Source organism: Macaca fascicularis, chromosome 4 (assembly GCF_037993035.2).
Source record: "Macaca fascicularis isolate 582-1 chromosome 4, T2T-MFA8v1.1".
Lineage (NCBI taxonomy): Eukaryota > Metazoa > Chordata > Mammalia > Primates > Cercopithecidae > Macaca > Macaca fascicularis.
Genome location: NC_088378.1, coordinates 24,470,564 through 24,487,170, shown reverse-complemented (window position 1 = coordinate 24,487,170; position 16,607 = coordinate 24,470,564). Strand labels below are relative to the sequence as shown.

Sequence of the window (16,607 nt, the reverse complement as noted above, 5' to 3'; positions counted from 1 at the left end):
AAATTCTTTTACAACTTTACTCTTACAGACAATGGAATATATTCTACTTTTTATTTTTGTGGAGAGAAACATAATAATTATAAGAAGAGTAAAGTTCATGAAGCTGGTCATATGCATCACTTAATGAGGAAATATCTCTTCAATTATTAGAATTGATGAGAAGATGAACTAAGTTACAGAAATGTGAATATAGATCATTCCTTATCAATGGAAATTAGAGTCACCTAAATGTATTTACTATTAGATAATCACATGATGATAATGAACATTATTTATGAATAATTTTTGAGATTGGAAAGGAAATGGCTTCTCAAACCACTTTTTTGGGGAAGGTTTTATTTTTATAATTTTTTCTTAATGGTAAATGGTAAACATCATTTCCCCTTTGTCTCTTGTTTTCCTCTAAGTGATTTATTTATTTTTCTATTTTGCTGTTTATAGGCAGTGTAGGGAAGAGCAAGTAAGAGGTAGGAAATATTTGAATTGTAAATAAAGGTTGTTTAGGAACAAAAATGGGAGGAAAAAATATTTTACTATCTGTCCTGTACCATAATCTTAAAAAAAGTTATTTTGAAAATTGCTATTTGTATAATCAATGTGTTCATATACTTCATTTGGATTTTCACATAACTAAACTTAAAAGTGTATAATATGTGAATACTTGTATATCAAATATTGTAAATTTAAAAAATTATCAATGGAACAGCCAAAGCATTCTGTCCTCCTAGCTGTGGTAGCCCCTATGGGGAATAAAGCGAAGGACTCATGATTTATGCCCTACAAGAGCTTTATAGAGATTAAAACATTCAAGATGTTACTCAACTGAAGACTAATATGAGTTGCTTGTTGAATAAAAAGTAGTAAACAGCACATCCTGTGATTCTAGAAGTCTTGTTCTCTTGGGTCACTCTGCCACTGTTTCAGTCCAATAATCAAAATTTATGTATCATTCTGTCTATATACATTAGATTAAAAGAATTGCTTTAAAGTTATCAAGACTTAATTTAAGACCAAGAATATTATTTCTCAGATATGAAATGGACATTACTTATCCTCTCTAAATTTTAGTTGCCTCATCTGCAAGATGCAGATTATGATAGTAGTAATTGTAGGAATTTTGCAGAATCAAATATGATAATTGTAAAAATGTTTAGCTTAGAGCCTCACGCATGGTAAATATTCAAGTAAATATTAACTTCTATTATAATAATTCATATAGAATAACTCTGTTTCATTTACTGCTAGACATGATTTCATTCCTGGTGAGTCCGCACTATGTGTGTGAGGGGCAAATAGATATATGTGTATTGTATTATTACAAGTTGCATAATGGTTTAGATACCTATGCTTAAGACAACAATGATTCCTCAAGAAACAATACATTGTCCATTTTTAGTTTTCCTGTTCCAGAGATAGGCTGTTCCTTGGCCAATGGTGGCTAACCCATCAGATATAGAGTGCCTCAGTAAAGATTCTCCAGAGGAACAAAACTTATAGAATGTGTGCATGTGCCTGTGTGTGTATTATAAGGAATTGGTCATATAATTATGGAAGCTGAAGAATCCAGATACAGGGTAGTCAGTGGTATAGTTCCATTCCTAGTCCATGTTGGAAGTGATCAATATCTCAGGTCCAGGACAGTAAGGCAGAGAGAGAGAAAAGTCTTTCTGACATCATTTTAAATTTTACTCTGGCCTTAAAAGAACTGAATGAGACCCACCCACACTGGGGATAGAAATCTGCTTTACCTCAGTCTATTAATTCATATGTTAATCTCATCCAGAAATACCCTCATAGAGACACCTAGAAAAAATGTTTAACCAAATCTGTGGGTCCTGTGGTCCAGTCAAGCTAACACAAAATTAACTATATATGGTACCTGGACATCCTCTATTTTCTACTATTCACTTCCTCTTTTCCTGGCTTCTATAATCAGAGATTATAGGAAATCTAATATTTCTCCTGGGAACTAAATCAGCTTGAGATTGTCACAGTTGCTATAGTTTGAATGTGGTTTGTCCCTGCCAATACTCACATTGAGATTTAATTGCCACTGTAACCATGTTGGGATGGGTAGCCTAGTGGGAGTTGTTTGTGTCATGTAGGCAATTCCCATACGAATGAAGTAATGCTATCTCATTGGAAATAAGTGTGTTCTCCCTCTTGCCAGAATGGATTTGTTACTGGGAGAGTGGGTTATAAAAGAAATATTTCCTCCTCCTTTTTGTGACCTCTCTTTGCTCACACCCCTCACCTTTCCATTTTCCTGCTATGTCTTGTAGCAGCACATGGCCCTCATAAAAAGCCAAGCAGATACTGGTGTCATGTTCTTGGACTTTCCAGTCACTAGAATTGTGAGATAAATAAACCTGTTTTCTTTATAAATTTCCCAGCCTCATGTATTTAGCAACACTAAATGCATTAATACCCACAGTTATGTTTATTGCCATTGGTTTAAGCTCACATTTAGATTTTTCAATATGTTCTAACAAGTAATTCTATTGTATTGTATAGAAATTTGTATATTTTAGTATTTCTAGTATCCATGGGCCATTTTATGAAGCAACATTTAATTGGTTGGTTATTTCTACTAAATTTTCTTTGTATAATGAAATAGCACATCAGATCTAAAAGTGATTTAACATATTAGAAAACACAGAACATTTGGAAATCTTGGCTATTCATATTATCTGCAAAGTATTTATCTTTAGATCTTTTAAGCAAACAATTGCATGCCAAATAGTTGGTTTCTAAGTTGTCAGATATTAAAATTTAGATTATAAAGTTGACATTAGAAATAAGCCTGCAATGGTATAAATGAGAGGAGAAATGCAGAAAGTTCAAAATTCATAGATTAAAATCAAATGTTTAATTATTTGTAAAATGGTAGCAGGAGTTTCTCTCAATTCACAGTACATATGTTTCTTATATGCTGACAAATGTTTCAGATTTACAAACTTTTACAACTGGACTAGAAGAGGTTTCAGTGTCAATCTAATGTAATCCACTCATATTGCTGTAACATAGGTAAACCTTAGATTTATGAAAGATGCTCAAGGTCACACAACCAGTTTGAGGCAGAGTCTAAATTGTGACCTTGACCAACCGACTTCCAATTCTGTGTTCTTTCCATTATGTAATTCTCAGAATGAGAAGACAGAGATGGATGTTCCTGATGTTTCATAAATAACAGTGATTCCAACATAGTTTTGTGGTTCTCAGTCATTAATCTTACTTATTGCCAAACTTTTCAGGGGAGTTGCTATTATAGAAGCAGCACTTATACTCAAAAATGCCAACTGTAACCACAATTGTTTCTCAGAAGGAATGGATATACAGGACATTCCCCATATCATACAGCCATTACCTAAGATTATTGAAGATAATTGCAATGTTATCAGAATATCTTCTGGGTTACTAGAAAAGACTGAGATTTTAAATTAAGTTTCTGTTAGTCATCTTTTTCTCTTAAGATATTTATCTGGGAGATTCAAAGTTGTCAATATTACAGAGACATGATCTAATTAGGATGTGATGGCTCAGACAGTCGGATACTATAATAGTATTCTCTAGCATAGCTTTGAGTTAAAAGTGGTCTACTTCTTATACCCATTACCTTTGTCAAAATTTAAGCATTTGCTTTCTTTTCGATTCAAATATTTCTTAATATTTCTTACTCTTTCTGCAGAGTTCTTTGGGATTTATATGTGGGTTTATTAAAAATATGTATTAAAAATTCTCATTTTTAATTAACTGAAGTTGATAGTTACAATGTAATTTTTATCAGCCAAGTATTGTTGTTTTTCTAATCTGCATATGCAACACAGTACACCATTAATTCAAATATATGTATGAAAATATAATCAACTGAAAAGCAAGTCTTTGCCTGTCCTGTAGTGTTTATAGAAGATCCTGATACTTAGAATATTCATTTCACAATATTCTGCATATCAGCCTTTCTGGACAGAATCCATCCATTCATTCATTCACTCATCCATTTGCATACTTGTTTTCTTCTATAATTGTTACTCTATTACATCTTTCAAACTGCCTTTAGGGGTTATTCTTTAAAACAGATACAGAAAAGAGAATAAAATAGCTAAGTAAAAGCTGATTCACAATGGAGTAGTAAAACAATTTAAAATATTAATTGAGAAATGAGAAATTGATCCAACTGGATGGAATGAACAAAAGAGAAAGGGACTGAACTTCAAAATAAAACCATAGAGTACTATACTTATAGCTTGAAAGAAGCTTGCTCAAGATCTGAAAGTGTCCCACTAGCACGATTTGAGACACATGGTTTTCAGACATTTTCCAAATTTGTATTGATAGATCTTGTTTAAATTTTAATTTTTAAATCAATCTCTAGTATCAGGAAATATGCTATTGAAACAACTCACTTGAATTCATTATTCTTTCACTCTTTTTTGTTGTATTTCAATGGAAATCTCTTCACATTACTCATATAGTAAGAGATAATTGAATGATCTTTCCTGTATACAACTTGCCTAGAGTAAAAGAAACTTATTCATTAACCCTTATTTATCTCATATCCACTAAATAAAAGCATCTTTGTGGAAGATGCTTCCATTTCTTATAACTAAGAAAATTTTACTACAACTCATGAGATCCAACTGTGTTTTATACTAAAGCACTAAAATATTAAGCCTTCTACTAAAGCAAACTTTTAAATAAGGGCCTATTGATAGCTGGAAATAATTGAAGATCTTAATCTGTGTTCATTTATTTAGGCCTTTATTCACAGAATGCTTATTAAGGATCTACTAAGGACAGGCTACTAGAGAAAAATATGGAGGATGTAAGCACAAATAAGTCATGTTTCTTTGTATAATAAGCAAGTAGTATAAAAAGAAATTTAAAATATATATGCAGAGAAGAAGCTGGAGGTTATTACAGCAGGAAAAACAGTATTTTTTGAGATGACAAGGTATTTTAAATACAGTGGAAGGTTAGAAAGGATTTCCAAAAGTAAAAGTAAAGATCCATGTATATTAGAAAAAAATCACGCACATAACATTAAGCATAGAGACATGAATAATTAAGGTGTGTACATAAAATGACACAGAGGGCATAGGTTACAGGAAGTAAGGGCTAGATTGTTAGATTTTAATGTACACACTGCAGAGTCTTCATTAACTAACATTTGTCTAAATACGAATTTTGTTTGTTTTGTTTTAAATCAAGTTCAGTCAATATGTTTTCAATATTGATATTTAAAATTTTCTTCAATTCTTGAAAAATTGTAAGCTTTATCTCTGAATATTTTCTTTCCTCGGCTATCTATGGTTGTTTCTCCTGAAACTCTTCTTAGACAAAATGGAAACTTCTCAGTTTGTTCTTCCGATCTTTCAACTTTCAGTACTTGTCATATGTTTATCTCTGTTGTGTTCTGTGGTGGATCCTCATTTCTAAATTCTAGTAATCAATATTCTCTTCAGAATTGTCTACTAGACTATTGTTTATTTCATATGCTATCTTTTCAGACCCCTTGTTTTTATTTCCAAGATTTTCAAGAAAATATATTCTGTCCATTTTGTTTCCACTGTCTTGACTAGAAGCTCTCACTGCTGTTTGAAATAAACTGTCAGTTTTCTCTAGAGTGCTGCTATTCCTAGTTAGCCATTTTAAATCCTCTAAAAGTCACCCGGTTTGTTAAGGTCACTACAAATCATTGTACTGTCTTCTGGTTTGACATCAAACATCTTCCACATTAGTTCTCTTCATACATTGATGAGCATTGTTCTTTGTTTCAATTTATGAGAAACATAACATATAATAAGTTTATTATATTGTTATTCATTGTATCTCTATCATATTGAGGCAGACATTTTAATAGGTATCATGCACATATGTTTTTATCAAGTTTATGCAGAAAATTAAATCAGAAAAAAATTTAGACATTGTAGCAGACATATTTTAGTCTGCAGAAATATTAAATAATCTCATGTTAGACGTTGAACTCACAAGCAGAGTTTAAAGAAAATGACGTTCTATCAAATTTGCTTCAGTACAATCATATTCAGTTACTCATGGTGTTGTGCCATCTACCCTCTGCTCTTAAAAACAAGCCCTTAGAAGGTCATTGCAACCTTAAGTGTTGTTTATTTTCTTCAGATTATGCTGTAACTTGACAGGAGTCATAAGAAGGCCACATTGTAAATGATATATCTTGGTTACCAATGTCCTTTTCTGCCAGTACTGAGACAGCTCTTGTCAAAGCTCTTAGGCAGGATGATGCATTCTTACTCTACTAAGTGATAATCTGAAATGCTACCCATAGTGCTACCAAAGTCCTAGCATTGTCTTTTTTTAGATTATCTTGAAACACACACACACACACACACACACACACACACTTAAAGTGTTCTTCCTTACAGTTTTGGTAATATGGTATATATACATACATGACCACAAATAAAATTTAAGAAATTTTAATCTCATAACAATTTTGGGGGAGTGGAAGAGTTTTTCTTTGTGTGTTTTCTTGTTTTTAATTATGCAAATTAAACTTGTAAGTACATCAGAAGGTAGCTGGTGTAAAAATTAACATATAACAAAAAAATTGCACATATAGCAATTTTTCTCCATAAAAATTAACATATAGCAAAAAAATTGCACATGTTTAAGTTTTTTCCTGGTTCATGGGAAACATTTAGAAACACTAAAATCTATAAGTCTGTGTCAATGTGTCAGGTTTATCATCTGTCTTTATTCTTGGTGTATGTATATTGAACTAATTACTCACAGACTTTAACATTTATGAGCACAGACATTAAAAAGCAAAATGGATTCACTGATTTTTTTGAAGGGTTTTTCCTGTCTCTATCTCCTTCAGTTCTTCTCTGATCTTAGTTATTTGTTTTCTTCTGCTAGCTTTTGAATTTGTTTGTTCTTGCTTCTTTAGTTCTTTTAATTGTGATGTTAGGGTGTTGATGTCAGATCTTTCCCACTTTCTCCTGTGGGCATTTAGTGCTAAAAATTTCCCTCTAAACACTGTGTTAGCTGTGTCCCAGAGATTCTGGTACATTGTGTCTTTGTTCTCATTGGTTTCAAATAACTTACTTATTTCTGCCTTGATTTCGTAAATGATGATTATTGAAAAAATTCTTGGCCGGGCGCGGTGACTCATGCCTGTAAACCCAGCACTATGGGAGTCTGAGACAGGCAGATCGCGAGGTCAGGAGATCGAGACCATCCTGGCTAACACGGTGAAAACCCATCTCTACTAAAAATACAAAAATATTAGCCGGGCATGGTTCTGGGCGCCTGTAGTCCCAGCTACTCGGGAGGCTGAGACAGGAGAATGGCGTGAACCCGGCAAGCAGAGCTTGCGGTGAACCGAGATCCCGCCACTGCACTCCAGCCTGGGCGACTGAGCGAGTCGCAAAAAAAAAAAAAAAAAAAAAATTCACCACAAAAGCCCTTAGCTTTTTGGTTGACAAGACACATCTTTAGGCAGTCTTTTCATCTTATAAAAGTTGAGAATTTGTAATTCAACATCCCAAGCTTTCATAATGTCTTCAGCCTTGAGAAAGTGAAAAAATTTTCATGGCAGTAACACTCTCATTCATTTTGCTGCCTAGAACAGAGCTGGGTAAAATTGGTGCCATAATAAATGCTATTTGATGACTTGAACAACAAAAATAAACCTCCAATTTACACCATTATCCAAACATAATGAAAGGTATTCCATGCTAATGTGTTATCTTAAGAAAAAGTTAAAAGAGAATGTCTGTTATTTAAGAAGGAATTAACCGTCCAGTAATAAAGTCAATGGCACTGAACATATTACAAGGTGAGTTTTTCAGAAGGAATAATTAACTTATAAAAAGCTTGCAGACATTTTTAAAGAACATACCACAAAAGTCACATGTCACATGATTATTAAAAAAAATAATAATGTTTTATATACAAATGAGACTATAAGGAGCTTTAGATATCTTCCAGCAATATATCAAGCCCCTGGAAGATCTATATTTAATTTGATCTTAGATCTGGCATATAAATTGAACACTGCTAAGAGGTCAAATTATACCTTGGTAAAGATGGAGAGTTATGAACAATAATAATGATTGCACTTTAGGTTGATATAGCAATATATGACATCTAATATCTTTTAATATATATAGCAATAGAACATAATGGAAAAATTTCATAATATCAAAATTATGACCCAGCCTTACCTTCTGTTTGTTCACATGTGTAGCTTACATACCTGCCATACTGAATATCCTCTCCTGGAAATGGTAGAAACACTCAATACCCAAATTAGTCCATGAATCAAAAATCAGATCTATGTTTGTAAAGAGTATTATCTGTCAACTGAATATCATTTATTAACATAAACAGTGATCTTCAGTTTGAAGTAGACATATTTGTATTGATCTTGTAATTATAGGAACGAAAGCAAGGACGATTTAAATAAACAAAATTTTACATTAACATATGTTCTAATGTGGCACAAGACATGTTCTTTACTAAGGAGAATATACTGATGACAAATGGACATGTAAAAAATGTTTAATACCACTAGCAACCACAGAAATGTTAAATAATTAACCATTAGGGGAAATAGTAAAAGGAAAATGAAAAATCATTAATAGGTATGTATAGTATACATACATACATATTATATGTATATATGTACATATTTTTGTATATGCATGTATATATAGATATACATATGTACACGTGTAATATGCATGCACACAGATATATACACATATATACACATACATACATATACACATGTATACATGCGTATGTGTGTAGATATGTATATATGTATATGTGTATATACATATGTGCACATGCATGTATATGTATATGTGTATATGTGTATATACATATGTGCATATGCATGTATGTGTATATACATATGTATACATGCATGCATGCATATATGCATACATGTGTATACACATATCTACATATTTGTATGTATATGTATATATATGTGTGTACGTATATACATATATACACATATACATATGTTGGCTAAGGGCAATTAAATTGGATCACTCTCTGGCTTTGTGTCATAATCTTATTCAGAGAGGCCTTGATCGCTTTTTGATTCCACAAGATTTCACACTGGTCCATTACATTGATGACATTATACTGATTGGATTCAGTGAGCAAGAAGTAGTAAACACACTGGACTTATTGGTGAGACATTTGTGTGCCAGAGGATGGGAAATAAATCTGACTAAAATTCAGGGAACTTCTACCTAAGTAAAATTTCTAGGGGTCCAGTGGCGTGGGGCCTGTTGAGATATTCCTTATAAGGTGAAGGATAAGTTGCTGCATTAGGCCCCTCCTACAACCAGGAAAGAGGCAGAACGCCTAGTGGGTCTATTTGGATTTTGGAAGCAACACATTCCTCATTTGGGTGTGTTACATTGGCCCATTTATCAAGTAACCCGAAGGCTGCCAGATTTGAGTGAGGTCCAGAAGAGGAGAAGGCTCTGCAACAGGTCCAGGCTGCTGTGCAAGCTGCTCTGCCACTTGGACCATATGACCCAGTAGATCCAATAGTGCTCGAGGTGTCAGTGGCAGACGGGTATGCTGTTTGGAGCCTTTGACAGCCCCCATAGGTGAATCATAGCAGATGCCTCTAAAGTGTTGGAGTAAGGCCCTGCCATCTTTTTCAGATAACTACCTTCCTTTTGAGAGACAGCTCTTGGCCTGTTACTGGGCTTTGGTGGAAACTGAATGTTTGACCATGGGTCATCAAGTCACCATACGACCTGAATTGCCCGTCATGAACTGGGTGCTTTCTGCCCCATTAGCCATAAAGTGGCTCATACACAGCAGCATTCCATCATCAAATGGATGTGGTATATACGTGATAGGGCTCAAGTAAGTCCTAAAGGCACGAGTAAGTTACAAGAGGAAGAGGCTTCAATGCCCATGGTCTCCACTCCTGCCACCCTGCCTTCTCTCCCCCAGCTTGCACCGATGGCCTCATGGTGAGTTCCCTATGATCAGTTGACAGAGGAAGAGAAGACTAGGGCCTGGTTCACAGATGGTTCTGCGCGATATGCAGTCACCACCCATAAGTGGACAACTGCAGCACTACTGCCCCTTTCTAGGATATCCCTGAAGGACAATAGTGAAGGGAAATCTTCCCAGTGGGCAGAACTTCAAGTAGTGAACATGGTGGTGCACTTTTGAGGGATAAATGGCCAGATATGTGATTATATACTGATTCATGGGCTCTAGCAGATGATTTGGCTGGATGGTCAGGGAATTGGAAGAATCATGATTAGAAAATTGGTGACAATGAAATTTGGGGAAGAGATATGTGGATGGGCCTCTCTGAGTGGTCAAAAACTGTGAATATATTTGTATCCCATGTGAGTGTTCACCAACGGGTGACCTCGGCAGAGGAGGATTTTAATAATGAAGTGGATAGGGCGACCAGTTCTGCGGCCACCACTCAGCCTCTTTCCCTAGTCACCCCGTCATCACTCAATGAGCCCATGAACAAAGTGGCCATGGTGGCAGGGATGGAGGTTATGCATGGACTCAGCAACATGGACTTCCACTCACCAAGGCTGACCTGGCTACAGCCACTGCTGAGTGCCCAATTTGCCAGCAGCAGAGACCAACACTGAGCACTTGATATGATACCATTCCTTGGGGTGATCAGTCAGCTACCTGGTGGCAGGTTGATTATACTGGACCTCTTCCATCACAGAAATGGCAGAGGTTTGTCTTCACTGGAATAGACACTTACTCTGGATATGGGTTTGCCTACTCTGCACACAATGCTTCTGCCAAGAACACCATCAATAGACTCATAGAATGTCTCATGCACCATCATGCCATTCTACACAACATTGCCTCTAACCAAGGCACTCACTTTATGGCTAAAGAAGTGTGGCAGTGGGCTCATGCTCATACAATTCACTGGTTTTACCATGTTTCCCATCATCCTGAAGGAGCTGGATTGATAGAATGGTAGTATGCCCTTTTGAAGCCACAATTACAATGTCACCTAGGTGACAATACTTTGCAGGACTGGAGCAAAGTTCTCCAGAAGGCTGTGTATGCTCTGAATCAGCGTCCAGTTTATGGTACTGTTTCTCCCATAGCCAGGATTCACGGGTCCAGAAATGAAGGGGTAGAAGTGGAAGTGGCACCACTCATCATCACCCCTAGTGATCCACTAGCAAAATTTTTGCTTCCTCTTCCTGTGATATTATGTTTTGCTGGCCTAGAAGTCTTAGTTCAAGAGGGAGGAAGTCTGCCACCAGGAGACACAACAATTCCATTAAACTGGAAGTTAAGATTGCCACTTGGACACTTTGGGTTCCTCCTACAGGCTAAGAAGAGAGTTGCAGTGTTAGCTGGGGTGATTGACCTGGACAATCAAGATGAAATCAGGCTGCTACACCATAACGGAGGTAAGGAGGAGTATGCATGGAATACAGGAGATCCATTAGGGCATCTCTTAGTATTACCATGCCCTGTGATTAAGGTCAATGGGGAACTACAACAGCCCAATCCAGACAGGACTACAAAAGGTCCTCCTTCTTTTGTTGCGCATGTATACACTTGTACTAAGAAAATATCTTCAGTTTATTTCCTTTGCCTTTATCATGTGACATAAAATTTATTGACTTCATATCAGCATTTAAGTGTTGTTACATTTACGTAATAGTATTTGGGTTGGGGATTGGTGCATTTCCAGTTGTACAAAGGACAGTTACACTACATTAGCTGTAATTATGACCTTATTATTGGCTTTAATTGAAAATTATGTATGATCTCAGGTGATGTGTATGGGTTCAAGTTAACAAGGGGTAGACTTGTGATGGTTAATACTGAGTGTCAACTTGACTGGATTAAAGGATGCGAAGTATTGATCCTGATATATTTGCTATCACATTTATGGTAAAGAATTTTTTCAGAAATTCCCTTTGAAAACTGGCACAAGACAGGGATGCCCTCTCTCACCACTCCTATTCAACATAGTGTTGGAAGTTCTGGCTAGGGCAATCAGGCAAGAGAAAGAAATCAAGGGTATTCAGTTAGGAAAAGAAGAAGTCAAATTGTCCCTGTTTGCAGATGACATGATTGTATATTTAGAAAACCCCATTGTCTCAGCCCAAAATCTCCTTAAGCTGATAAGCAACTTCAGCAAAGTCTCAGGATACAAAATTAATGTGCAAAAATCACAAGCATTCTTATACACCAGTAACAGACAAACAGAGAGCCAAATCAGGAATGAACTTCCATTCACAATTGCTTCAAAGAGGATCAAATACCTAGGAATCCAACTTACAAGGGATGTAAAGGACCTCTTCAAGGAGAACTACAAACCACTGCTCAGTGAAATCAAAGAGGACACAAACAAATGGAAGAACATACCATGCTCATGGATAGGAAGAATCAATATCGTGAAAATGGCCATACTGCCCAAGGTAATTTATAGATTCAATGCCATCCCCATCAAGCTACCAATGAGTTTCTTCACAGAATTGGAAAAAACTGCTTTAAAGTTCATATGGAACCAAAAAAGAGCCCGCATCTCCAAGACAATCCTAAGTCAAAAGAACAAAGCTGGAGGCATCACGCTACCTGACTTCAAACTATACTACAAGGCTACAGTAACCAAAACAGCATGGTACTGGTACCAAAACAGAGATATAGACCAATGGAACAGAACCGAGTCCTCAGAAATAATACCACACATCTACAGCCATCTGATCTTTGACAAACCTGAGAGAAACAAGAAATGGGGAAAGGATTCCCTATTTAATAAATGGTGCTGGGAAAATTGGCTAGCCATAAGTAGAAAGCTGAAACTGGATCCTTTCCTTACTCCTTATACGAAAATTAATTCAAGATGGATTAGAGACTTAAATGTTAGACCTAATACCATAAAAATCCTAGAGGAAAACCTAGGTAGTACCATTCAGGACATAGGCATGGGCAAAGACTTCATGTCTAAAACACCAAAAGCAACGGCAGCAAAAGCCAAAATTGACAAATGGGATCTCATTAAACTAAAGAGCTTCTGCACAGCAAAAGAAACTACCATCAGAGTGAACAGGCAACCTACAGAATGGGAGAACATTTTTGCAATCTACTCATCTGACAAAGGGCTAATATCCAGAACCTACAAAGAACTCCAACAAATTTACAAGAAAAAAACAAACAACCCCATCAAAAAGTGGGCAAAGGATATGAACAGACATTTCTCAAAAGAAGACATTCATACAGCCAACAGACACATGAAAAAATGCTCATCATCACTGGCCATCAGAGAAATGCAAATCAAAACCACAATGAGATACCATCTCACACCAGTTAGAATGGCAATCATTAAAAAGTCAGGAAACAACAGGTGCTGGAGAGGATGTGGAGAAATAGGAACACTTTTACACTGTTGGTGGGATTGTAAACTAGTTCAACCATTATGGAAAACAGTATGGCGATTCCTCAAGGATCTAGAACTAGATGTACCATATGACCCAGCCATCCCATTACTGGGTATATACCCAAAGGATTATAAATTATGCTGCTATAAAGACACATGCACACGTATGTTTATTGCAGCACTATTCACAGTAGCAAAGACTTGGAATCAACCCAAATGTCCATCAGTGACAGACTGGATTAAGAAAATGTGGCACATATACACCATGGAATACTATGCAGCCATAAAAAAGGATGAGTTTGAGTCCTTTGTAGGGACTTGGATGCAGCTGGAATCCATCATTCTTAGCAAACTATCACAAGAACAGAAAACCAAACACCGCATGTTCTCACTCATAGGTGGGAACTGAACAATGAGATCACTCGGACTCAGGAAGGGGAACATCACACACCGGGGCCTATCATGGGGAGGGGGGAGGGGGGAGGGATTGCACTGGGAGTTATACCTGATGTAAATGACGAGTTGATGGGTGCAGCACAGCAACATGGCACAAGTATACATATGTAACAAACCTGCACGTTATGCACATGTACCCTACAACTTAAAGTATAATAATAATAAATAAATTTAAAAAATATATATATATAAAAAAAAAAAGAATTTTTTCAGAATATATAAAGAAAAATTCTAACAAATATTGAGAAATCAGATAGTCATTTAATAAGTAAGCAAAATATTTGAAATGATACTTCACCAAAGAAGATATACAGTTGGAAAATAAGCTCATACAAAGAGTGTCAACATCATCTATTATTAGGAAATTTAAATTAAATTTATAATATGATATCACTACATATTTATTTGAATGGCTGAAATCCACAAAACTGATAACACTAAATGCTAGCGTGGATAAAAGTCAAGAGGAATGTTCATTAATTGCTAATGCAAATGGAAAATGGAACAAGAAAACTTGGCAGTTTCATATAAAATTAAACTTGCACTTTCAATAACTCAGCAATCTCACTCTTAGATATTTAGTAATGTGGATTGATAACATGTTAGTGCAAAATTCTGTGTATGAACTTCATTCGCATATTAATTGGTAGCAATGACAAAGTACTTCAACACTGGTATATGTTGCATCCCTGAAATGGAATAATACTAAACACCAAAAATAAATATTGATACAAACACTAACTTAGGTGGATCTCAAATACATTTTGCTTATTGAAAGGAGCTAGTTTTAAAGTTTGCATACTGTATGATTCAATTTATATGTTATTATTGAACAAACAAAATAATAACATATGGATTCAAACACAACATGGAATGATTTTAAAATTCAGCTTGTTTTGTGAAAAAAGCCAAACCCCCAAAGCTTTATATTGTGTGATCTAATGTATATAGTCTGCTGGAAAAAGCAACACCATAGGGATAGAAACCAGTTCAGTGTCGTCAAGGGTTGGGAAGAAGGGAAGAGTTGGCTTCAAAGTGTCCACATATAAGCCTTTTAGAATGATGAAGCTCTTTTTCATAGTATTAAGTTGGTTGATGCATGAGTTTATAAATGTTGCAATCCTATTAAATTGTAGATGACAATATGTAAAATGTAATATATACAAAATTAAATCTCAGAATGTGTGAAGATCACAAGATGGAATGCTGAGCACACTAAACAAATTTAACTGTATCAAAAACTTATTACAGGTATATTCTTTCAGTTATTGACGTCACAAAACTATGTCTTTATATATTGTACCTCCCAAAAATAAACTAATAATTGTTTTCTTTAAAGGCATCAGTTTTTTAAATCAAGTAAAGTAAAAGTAGAGTTACAAACTGCTGTTACAATAATACTAGCTTTTATAAGTGCCCATATATTTACCTTTACTGAAATTGTTATTTCCTTATACAACTTTGAGTTACTATCTAGTGTCCTTTTACTTCAACGTGAAAGTCTTCCTTTAGCATTGTTTGCAGAGCAGTTCTAGCGGTAAGGAATTTCCTGAACTTTTGTTTGTTAGGGAATGTCTTTGTATGTTATAAAAGTTAAGTTAGTATGAAGTCAAATAGGAGTGTAATAACTTCAGAATGCTGAATATAATTCTCACAGTAAGCACAAGAAAATAGGTTTAGAATATACACAGAAGTAAATGAGATGGAAATTAAAATATTTCATTACAAAAAAATCAACCAAACATAAAAGGGTAATGCAGGAAATGAGGGATAAAAAGGTAGAAGGCATATAGAAAACATATATAAAATGACAGAATTAAGCTTCTTCTCATCAGTAATTACTTTAAATGTGAATGGATTAAACCATCCGACCAAAAGACAAAGATTGACAGAATGGAATAAAAAAATTATCCAACTGTTTTTTTTTTTTTTTTTTTTGTACAAAAGACTAATTGGAGATCCAAAGATGCAAAATAGGTCAAAAATGAAAGGATGGAAAAAACTATTTGTATTAGTCCATTCTCATTCTGCTAATAAAAACATACCTGAGACTGGGAAATTTTTAAAGGAAAGAGGTTTAATTGACTCACAGTTATGCATGGCTAGAGAGTCCTCAGGAACCTTACAACCGTGGCATAAGGGGAAGCAAAAATGTCCTGCTTCACATGGCAGTGGGAAAGAGAAGTGCAGATCAAAAAGGGAAAAGCTTCTTACAAAACCATCGGATCTCTTGAGAACTCACTATCATGAGAAGAGCAGCATGGGGATAATCACCCCCATGATTCAACTACTTCACACTGGGCTCCTCCCGCAACACCTGGGTATTATGGGAACTACAATGCAACATGAGATTTGGGTGGGGACATAGCCAAACCATTTCACTATTCTATGCAAATAGTAACTAAAATAGAGCAGCAGTAACTACATTTATTTTAGGCAAAATAAATTTTAAATCAAAAAAGAGACAAATAAGAGATATTACATGTTTAACAAGCTTCAATACAAGAAGATATAACAATTATAAATATTCACACGCTTAATAACAGACTTCCAAATTATATCAAAGTAAAAATTTACATTTGAATGGAAAGATGGCTCTATAATAATAGCTGGAGACTTGACTATCTCATTTTCAGTAATGAATTGAACAGTCAGACAGAAGATAAGTTAAGAAATAAAGCACTTGGCCAGGCAAGGTGGCTCATGCCTGTAATCCAGCTTTTTGGGAGGCCGAGGTGGG

The 16,607-nt window shown here is 35.3% G+C and overlaps 1 long non-coding RNA gene across 8 annotated transcripts in view; it reads left to right on the top strand.

Annotated features, from left to right (window-relative positions):
• Positions 1–16,607, top strand: part of LOC123573050 (uncharacterized) — a 99,838-nt gene that overhangs the window by 65,808 nt on the left and 17,423 nt on the right. For 4 of the 8 annotated variants that reach the window (XR_012434403.1, XR_006697784.2, XR_006697785.2 and 1 more), the window contains one exon: positions 11,351–11,432. The exons of the other annotated variants lie outside the window; for them this stretch is intronic. This is a non-coding gene — a long non-coding RNA (uncharacterized lncRNA). The remainder of the gene's footprint in view (positions 1–11,350; positions 11,433–16,607) is intronic. 8 annotated transcript variants of the gene reach the window in all.